We start from the raw sequence: 10197 nt of genomic DNA, 5'->3' as shown, positions 1-10197 counted from the left end.
ATGGGGAAGGGAAATAAATTTCACCTCTTCTATTGAGAGGACTTATAAGGTAACATTGCAAAAGGGCACAGATGCATCATTTTAATACCAGGGGCAAAGAAATGGGAACGAGAATACAATGTACATACATCGCTAGAGGAGAGGAGAAAACCAGGATCAAACCTGATCCTTCTGATGCTAAAACCCACTGTGACCTCACTTCCCTCCCTCTGTCTCCTCTGTGGGTGTACAAACCAAGCTCAAGGCTCAGACTGTTGATGGTAGGGATGGAGAAACCTGAAAGAGTTAGCAGACTTGGATGCTTGGTCTTTCTCAGGGTGCCCTTAGTTGCTCTGGGAAAAAGATTGGATGAGGAGCCAGGGATGGGGAGACCACCCTTCATCAGGGTCAGATTCAGCAACAACACTTGCTCCTTGGCCACCAGGGTCATGCAAACTCTTCACTCATCTCCAGTTTCTGGAATGATCATGGCCCAACACCTGGGACAGAATACCTTCTACAGATGAGGTCAGTGATCCTCACATTATTTTATGAAGTGCACCACCAACCTCTGATAAGTGGACTCCAATACCTGGAACTCTACTGGGGGACACTACCGCCAACATGTATTTACCTTCAATGCCTGGGGCTCAACGTATCCTAAACTGAACATGACCCAACCACAGAGAATAAGCCAGCATCCTGGATGAAGGAAGAATGTGATGTTCTGAGTTCTGGTCTCAGCACTGAAGCTCATCTCTGGGTCTCAAATTTCCTATCAGTAAGATGGACTTAGGCCACTGTGTTTGTCCAAGCGCCTTCCCTGCTGGGCAGTTCCCAGTCCCAAGAGGCCAGCACACTGTGGTAATATTCTAGACTCAGTATGTTGGCTCTGTGCTGCCTTATGTCATGCTCCAACTTCATCTGTCCTCATCAATGGCCAGAGCCCACAGTCTTCTATTTTAGGAAGAAAAAAGAGCAATGAGGAGGGACAGTGTCTGTGGGAAGGGGGCCTCATCATTATTTCCTGTCTTCCAGGCTGGAAGCAGGGCTGAGTCTGGATGTGAGTTGTCTAGTCCTGGGGCTTCCCTAAGAATCCCACATCTGTCTTGAATTGGAGAATTCTTGAGGGAAACCCCTAGATGTGTGGGTCTGGAAGGTGAAGCAAGCCGTGGCAGAGAAGGAACATGTGTAGCTCTTGCTACCGAGCAGGAGCCAAGACCCAGAGCCCCGAGTCAGAATCAGCATTGAACGAGATCCCCAGATGATTCGTGCACTGTACAGTTGGAGAAGCCCCTCTGCCTGTAGCACAGAGAGGCAGAGGGGCTAGAAACTTATATCCACTCAGGGGCAAGCCCTTCACCCAGAGGTACCAGAACTTGCAGTTCTTTGAAGCCCTTGCTGCGTCTCAGTAATTTTTTTTTTTTCAATCCTAGGCCAAAACAAAAATCAAAACTGTGAGTTCCTTTTATTAAGTAGTATGGTCCTAGTATGGTCCAAAGAGCTAACTAGTATTTATACCCTAACAACTTTGCCACTGTTTGTGAATACGATGCCTAAGAACTAAAGCAGAAAATAACATGTTGATTTCACTCGCAAATAACCACAATTACTTATTGATGGGTGCTTGTGCCTATTGGGCATTTGTGCAACTCTTCAATTGTGGGAATCAGATTGGACACCACCACCCTCATTTCCTGGTCCCCATCGATTTCTGTTAGGTGCTTGATTTTGATCCTAGCTGCTGCTTAACACCCAGCCTCACAAAGATTTGACATTATTCAAAGGAATGTAGGACAATCGGATGTCGAACTAGCCGGAGGGTAGGGTCTGGAAGCTGTTGCGGTGTTTTCTTCAAAAAGTGAAGCTATCCCACGACAGCTGGGGTACCTTGGCAAACAGTTTGGGAACATGGCTGCCCCCTAACAGGACAACTGTGAGCACAACCTCTACTGTCTATTGGTGGACTGAGCCACAGTGACACCCTGAGGGATCTTGACTCAGGGTGGTACTACTACTTGGCCACCTTCCTTTATTTTCTCTTTCTATCCTAATCTCACTTCTCCATTCTCCTCTTAGTTTTTCTTGGGAACACTTCCTGATAAACCTCCTTCACAAACCACCTGTGAGATGGGAAAGGTGAGAGGATTTCAGACGCTCTCTGGGTTTCTCCCCGGGGAGAATGCCACCAACAACCATCCCGAGAGGAAGTCGGGGTTGGGTATGGGGGGAATGATGGGGAATTCGTGTTCCCACATACTGGTTCAAACCCTGAAATCTCAGTTATAAAAAGAAGGGAGAAAGTTGAGTAGGCACTTTTCCACCCACTTTTTTTTTTTTTTAAAAAAAGGTTTTGTTTAAATGTACACTTGGAGCGCTGTTCCCAGCTTCATTAACCCCCCTAATAATTATACTAATTACTGCACGCTCTCTGCATAAGGATGTGTTTGGAAGCCCAGCTCGACTTCAGATGGCAGACAATGTGTCCCTGCCTCTCGGAGTGTTGCTGTTACACCCTGAAATGTTTTAGGCAAACAGAGGCAGCACCTGTGGAATGTCATGGCTGGGGGGTGGGCAGCCTGAGCAGCAGGCAGGCGCTCACAGCTCACAGCTGCAGGCCACACTCCACTGAACCCAGGCACCAAAGCTTTGGTTTTTTTTTTCTGAAAGGGGCCAGAGAAGGAGTGGAGACTGCCATACTCCCAGGACCCACAGCAGTCAGGGGCTGCATCTGCTGCCTTCCCACTTAGCATGGCATCTAATCCTCTCTTGAGGTTTATTATCTTCAATTTACAGACAGGAAATCTAAGGCTCAACTCCTTTATTCATTCAATGCATATATATTGTCTTAATCCATTCATTCTCTGTTGCTATGACAGAGCATCACAGACAAGGCAATTTATAAAGAAAAGTAATTTATTTCTCCTGGTGTAAGAGGTTGGGAAATCCAAGGTCCAAGGGCTGCTTCTGGTACATCTGAACATGACAAAAGTGTCACATGGCTAGAGAGTGCCCAGGATGCCAAACTCCCTTTTATAACAATCCACCGTTCTAATAACTAACCCACTCCCAGGTAAGAACTAAATCTGTCATGAGGGTGAGCCCTCATGAACTAATCATCTCTTGAAGGTCCCCCTTCCCAACACCCTCACAGTGGTGGCTAAATCTCAGCAGGTGTTTTAGAGGAGGCACTCAAACCATAGAGCATACTGAGCACCTACTATGTGCCAATCACTTGGAAGCTCTGGGAGCAGAGCAGTAAGCAAAATGAAGCTCAACCCCTCTCCTCCCTCACTTCTAGTGGAGACAGGTAATTGATAGGTAAGGTCAGGAATTAATAAAAGCAATGAAGGAAAGGTGGAGGGGGACAGGAAAGCAAGGCCTGGGGTGTGCTTCATGTAAGGTGGCTGGGGAAGTCCTGCAGAGGCCTGAATGAATGGATCAAGGGGACCAGGAAGTAGTGGGGGGGGTGGAAGGTGGGGGTGCTGTTGGGTGAAAACAGGTACCAGGAAGAAGCTGCAGTGAGTATTAGAATCCGGCAGGAGGTGGCTGCTAGTTGGGTTGGCAGCACAAAGCGGGGCCACTGTGACGGGAGCAGGGAGAGCTAGGGGAGTTGGAGGACAGAGAGGAGTGCGACCCAGGAGATTGGAGTTTATTCTAAATGTGGTGAAAAGTCATTGGAGGACCCTGCCCCAAGGTTACACAGCCATAAAAGGCTGGGATAAACTTGAGCCCAAGGCTGCACATATCCAAGTCCTGTGTTCCCAGGTGGCCTTGCCAATCTGTTCTCATGGCAATGGCTATAGAGATTTGGAAATTATTTCCTGCTTTGTAGTTCATGCTCTGTGGGACCTGTGCTCCTCCCTATTAAGATGGGAAAAATTCCTCCTCTAGTGCCTCTTCCACCTCCCCCTACCATGACCCACATTCCTAGAACACGGCTTGCAAAGGTGGCCACTAGCATTTCTTCCCCATCCCCACTGCAGCGTGCTACTTCTTCTATCAATAGATAGAGCCAGTTTCCTCCCAGGAGGGCTTGGGCTTTTGCTTTGTCCAACCAAGTAGAAGTGACCCTATGCCAGTGGCAAGCCAAGGCCTCTAGCATTCTGGAAGCCTCCACCTATGTCCTTGTGGAACCCCAAACTTCCGTGGAAAGGAGTCCAGCTTCATTTCTGGGGGATCACTTGGGGAAGGCTCTGCCAGGCTGGCTGAGGTGTCAGATGTGCAAGTGGGAAGCCACGTTGGAACTTGAAGGACCAGTTGTGTCAAGCCCAGACAGCACCGTGTGCAGCAAACAGAGATACAAGCTGTTCCCACCGAGCTCTGCCCAAATCGCAGATAAAATGGTTGCCATGTTAAGCTACTGAATACTGGGGTCGATTGTGGCAGAGCCACAGAGAACCCAAACAGCCTGTTCTGTCTGTCCTCATAGTGTGTATTTGTCTACATGAATCTGTCCGTCTCAGGGTCCATCCTAGTAACTACATTTTTTTTTCTTCTCTGAACACCCAATGCTCTGGCACTTGAAGCTCTTAAGGACCTGGGAAGAGACTGCTCTTCCAGGGCCAGCCAATTCTTAGGGATAGAAAAGTCTTTTTCCGTACACCAGCCAACAAATCCAGAGTCCATAAGCCTTCAACCATGACCTTACCTAACTCTCGCACCCCAAGCCAATATTTCTTGGCTTGCCTTTGATCATCCCAGGACCAGGGACCAGGCAACTGGAAATACCCCTCATAGCCCAGAGCCCACTGGAATTATTCAAACTATCCAACTAAGCTGTTTCCTTGTCCTGACTTGTATTTCCACATAGAAACCCCAGTAATTCTGTAGCCTGTGCTTTTGACTTGCTTCTTCTGCCTCCTGACCAGTGCTCATGCATCCCTGCTTGCCTTGATACCCTCTTATTTCTGGGGGAACCACCAACAACATTCACATTTTCCTCCAATGGAACTGACCTCTTTGTATTGTTGCTCGGTCACCTTTATACATTAACACCCAGGCACAGAACACGCCCTTTTAATTGGGGCGAAGGAAAATGTCAGTGATCACTCCTCTCCAAAAGGGTTAATAGTCCCAAGAGGAAAAGGGACAAGCAGTAGCCTCCTGTTTGGGAGTAGGGAGACTTCGGAAGAAAAGCTGGATGGACATGAGCCATGATTCACGGGCAGGGGTGCTTCAGTGCCTGGGCTGGCATCCCGGAGCTCAATCCAGAGCCCAGACTGAGCTAAGAAGGGGGGAGGGAGACATATGCATATGGAGAGAGACAGGCCAAAGTGAGGGCTATAGGGGGTTAGCTTCTGATTTTTTCCCATGTTTGGGCCAAGGCAATTTAAACAAGGCTTTGCTCCTGCCAGTCACACAGAGCCGGGGAGGCCCAGTTAGACCAGGGAATTCTAATGAGCTTGTTTGGTAGACTCTGCATCCGGGCTTGGCAGGGAAGCCTGGCTCTCTCACCCAGCAATACCCCCAGGGTCATGGTGAGGATGTGGGCTTGGTGGGGGCCACTACGGAAGGCAAGCACAGGGTACCTTTTGCCAGCTGGCACAAGGAGTCTCTCTGGTTGGGAACAGGTTAGAAGATCTGCCCCTCTAGGCAGGTGCAGCCTCTTGAGTGTGGTATTTGCTTCAGAGGAAAGAGTAGTGCTAGATAGAGCCTGGCTTGCTCAGGCCCCTCCACGGCATCTTTGTGTAGGACTTTGCGGTTACACCTGGCATCCTTGCTTTGCCCCAGACTCGGGTCAATCAAAAGCGATCTCCAAGGACCAAAAGCGAGAATGCATTGGAGCACTTCAGATAAACAACTTGGGGAGATCTTGGCAAATGTAGGGGAGTTTGACAGGTCAATGCAAATGTGGGGGCATGTTGGCACCTGCGGAGGAGCTACAAGTGGCCTGGGGAGGAAGCCCTTCTCATCCCCTTCAACCCACTACTCTCTCCCTCTGTGTCCTGGTGAGACATGTTCCCCTTCAAAATGAAAGCTTCGGGGAGTGGAGGTCTAGACTCTGCCTCCAGGAGAAGCCATTATCCTGCCCCTCCACCAAGGTCTCCACTTGGAGATCCGCCAAGAGATAGCCACAACCTGAGGCACAGGCAGACCTACATCTGTTCCTTGGTAGCAGAATCTGCTTTCCTCTCTAGCCTCTGGCTCCCTTTGCTCTGCAACCGCACAAGGCCGAGCCTCCATCGGAGGAAGAATGATTGAAAGGGAACAACTCCAGGTAAATTCTGGAGTTCTTTTCCGTACCCCAGCAAAACATGGACAGCTGGGGAGGGGCAGGGAGTGCAGCCAGCTCCCTCCCCTCAGTAATGCCCTCCGTGATGAATTCCACGCCAGAAAAAATAAATAAATCTAAGGGCGTGTTTCCCCTGGAGGATCGGCAGCGACAAAATTGCAATGAATGAGAATGTTTCTGGGTTATGTGTTGGAAAATTAGCACAGGCTTGCATTAATTGAAATTCAGTTCTTTATGTATATCAATTCCCTTTGATCCTTCTGGGATTCACGGCAGCAAGAAAGACACCGAGCAACAGATTAATCCAAGTGTTGTCAGCGACAATGATAAATTGAGGTTTAAAAGCCTACATTGAGATAAATTACTATTAAAACCCAGGCCTCCCCACTCCTGTGAAGTGTGTAGAACCAAGAATTTGTTAAAATAGTGGGTTGCCTTTCATTAGACGAACTCCTAAGCTTTGCATGGTGGTTTCTCGGTCACTGGAGGATGCTTCTGAGCCGTAAGTGCTGCTGCTCCTTCGGCTTGGATCTTCTGCACCCTTCCTGCTCTCTGGGTTCTACAGTGGCTTCCTCTCACATGGCCTCAGGGGCTAAATCCATCTCAAAAGCCTCCTAGGGCTGTCCCCTGGATACCAAGCTTGTGAATCCAGCCTCCCTGGTCAGGCATCTCCTGAAATCCCAGACGCACTGCCAAGACTCAGTGTGCCATCTCCCCCTGAGACTCTCTACCAATCTTGTGTTCCCATCTCAGCCACTCCATCTACTCCGTTTACCAGTGTCAAGGACCCCATCCCTCTCTCTTATCCCCAACCCAATCACAGCCACTTGATCCTCCATCATCAGGTCTCTTCTCTCCACCCCAAGTCACTTTCCAGATTCAGATCGTCATCCGCTGCCACCCTGTGTGGTTGTCCCTGCCTCTTCAGTGGCCCCAGTTTCCTTCCAGCACCTCCCTCACTTGCAAGCCCCTGTTCTTCTTGCAGCATCCACCTGTCCCCATCCCTCCCCTGATTCCTCATGGCATTCCCCGTGATGCTCAGGGCACTCGACTTTGGGGCTCTTTTCCCGCCCGAGGTTAAGCCGCATCCACCTGCACCTCATCCAATCCCTGCTCTCTCTGGAACACACCACAGTGCTTCTCGTGCCCTTGACGTTGCACCTCCACCCTTCTTTGCCAGTTGACCTCATGCTTATCCTTGGAGCTCACAACCCAGAGCACCTGGTAGGGTTCTGCGAGTGTGCGTCACCCCAGTCTGTATGTTCTCCGTCACTTTCCTAATCTCTCACCAGACCCAGCACCCTCCTCATCAGGGAGTCTGCGCCTAAGAAGTGTGTGCACGTGTGCATCCAGCCTGTGGCCAGCTGAGCTGCCTTGGAGGTATGAAGAGGGGCAGATCGTCAGATAGAGGTCAGAAACATGCACAAGCCACAGGAGGAGAACGTCGCTCTTCTCTACACTCAGGATCCTGCCATGTGACCACCTTGCAGAAGATGCAGAGCCCTGAAACCTTCCCCAGCCCCCATTTCCTCCTGTCTTGCTCCCAGCACACATTCCCAGGGTCTTCCTCTTTGGCTGGGAAGCTGCAGGATTCCCCAAACACCATTAAAGGCACATTATCCTAGTACCTCACCTCAGCAACGGGAGGGAGGGAGGCGGCTCAGAGAGGAGTGAATTCATATTTGTCTATTCCCCAGATTAACATACTGAAAGCTTCCTTCATCAAAATTGCAGCACCGCACACACTTCCTGGTAAACTTGGACAGCAAGGAAGCTTCTCTCCAAGGGATAAGAAGTTGCTTCAAGATGAAGGTGTTATCCAACTTGTCATATCTGATTTTTCAGGCAAAGAAGAAGAAAAAAAAAAGGACTCCATTTCATTTGCTGCTCGTTCTCATTTTCTTTTTCTCTCTCCCCCTCCCCTCCTGTTTCCTCCCTCTCTCTTTCAACTGAGCCCCAACTCCACCCACAGTTTCCCAAGTAACAATGGAGAGATGACCTTAAAAGTAATCAGACTCTGCAATGTGGGGGGGGGGGGGTGAATATTCAATTAGTTCCAGGCCAGGGATTCCTGATCAATATTGCCTTCTCAAGGCCAAATAGTGTAACAAACCCTCTTATTAAGCAATTCTAGGCCCTGGTGTTGTTACCCATGACTGACAGTTAATCTGTGCTTTAATTAATACCGGCCCCTCCACTGGCTAGAGCTGCAGATTACCCCCAAAAGGTTTTCAGCCCCACTCCCCAGTGAAGCTGGAAGAAATGGAGCTGTTGTGGGAGTCTGAGGAGAGTTGGAAGCCCAGCTTAACCCAGCCCTGATGTCCGACCCCAGGGGCTTAATAATTGAACAATAGATTCTCAGGACCAGAGGGCCCCCACCTCCCCTAAGCAGCCCTGAGTTCAAGGAAGAAAACTCTCCTAATCGCCCCCCTGCACACACACACATTTACACATTCACATTCGCTTTCTGCATCCCTACCCAGACTGCTCATCCTCTATTTGCACACCTTCAAGGATGGGGAGCTCACCCCTTGTAAGGCACTCTGTTTTCTCTCTGGGCTTTATTATGAGTAGTCTCCTCCTGACTTGGATTCTGCCTCCACTGATCCCTGTTCTGTACTTTGGGCCAGTTGGGCTCATTCTACCTTCAAATATGCCTGCCACTCCTGGGGTTAGCATTTTTTTTTCTTTTTGGTACTGAGGGATTGAACTCAGGGTGCTTCACCACTAAGCTACATCCCCAGCCCTTTTAATTTTAACCTGTCTCAAAATTTTATATATATATATATATATTTTTTTTTTTTTTTGAGACAGGTTCTCGCTAAGTTGCTTAGGGCCTCGGTAAGTTGCTGAGGCTGGCTTTGAACCTGTGATCCTCCTGCTTCAGCCTCCAGAGCCACTGGGACTACAGGAATGAGCCACCGTGCCTGGCCCCAGTGCCAGCATTCTAACTGCCCTTTTGATCTATGAGAAAAAAAATGCCACCGTAGTTGACATTTCAGTGACTCCATAGTGATAGCGGCAACACCAACAATCATAATTGGCTGAGTTTTTCCTGTGGGTCAGCCCCATGCTTAGTATTTTACATGTTTTGTGGTCCTTATCATAGCACCCTGAGGAGAAAGATGCTGTCATTGCTAGTTTTAGAGCCAGGGACACCGTGGTACTGTGGATCCCTTTACCGTCTGTCCTGGACAGCATGCTCACCCTTGCCCTGGACGCCTCAAACACACGTCCATTGCTGCCCATGATCCTGGGCATTGCAATTTACTTGGTGTTACTTTTTTATAAATCAGCCTTTTGAGCTTCTCTAAGTTAGGGGCTGACTCATTCATTCATTCATACCTCATTCATTCTGGAATACTCCAAAACACCCAGCTCTTATGAGACTATATTGCACCGTCAAGGAATAACAGGACCTCTACTTCTAGAGAACTGCTGTGGCCCAGACTGGAATGCCCAGAGCAAAGACATCAATCAAAGGAGAAGTTAATGTTTGGGGGTATATTGCAAAGAAAATCTAGATATAGATAAGAAAAAAAAAGTCAATACAAAGGGGTAGAAAGTGTCCTGATCAGGAAGCTAGGAGCCCTGGGTTCTAGTTTGTTTTGCCAGACTCTGTGCTATGGGTCAAGTCCCTTCTTCTTGCTGGGTCTCAGGTCTCCATCTTAGACTTGAGTTGGATGGATGGTTTTGGAATATTTCCAGCACTATCAAGCTGAGAGTAAGACTCTAACTAGGACTTCCAAGCTCTTGCTGGATTGTCTGATCAGAGAGTCCCCAGCTCCACACACTGCTGTTGCTCCAGACCTACTCGGCACTGCCTGCCACGTGCACCCCACGAGTCTCCACCTTCTGCTGAAGGATGCCCAGAGTAGCCATGGAAACAGCAGCAGCAGCAGCAGCAGCAGCAGCAGCAGCAGCAGCAGCAGCAGCAGCAGCAATAGCACCAGTGGCCTCTGCAGATCGGTAGGTGGCACTTA

Source organism: Ictidomys tridecemlineatus, chromosome 3 (genome assembly GCF_052094955.1).
Source record: "Ictidomys tridecemlineatus isolate mIctTri1 chromosome 3, mIctTri1.hap1, whole genome shotgun sequence".
NCBI classification, from domain to species: domain Eukaryota; kingdom Metazoa; phylum Chordata; class Mammalia; order Rodentia; family Sciuridae; genus Ictidomys; species Ictidomys tridecemlineatus.
The sequence above is the reverse complement of the archived record's forward strand: the minus strand, read 5'-3'. Positions refer to the sequence as shown.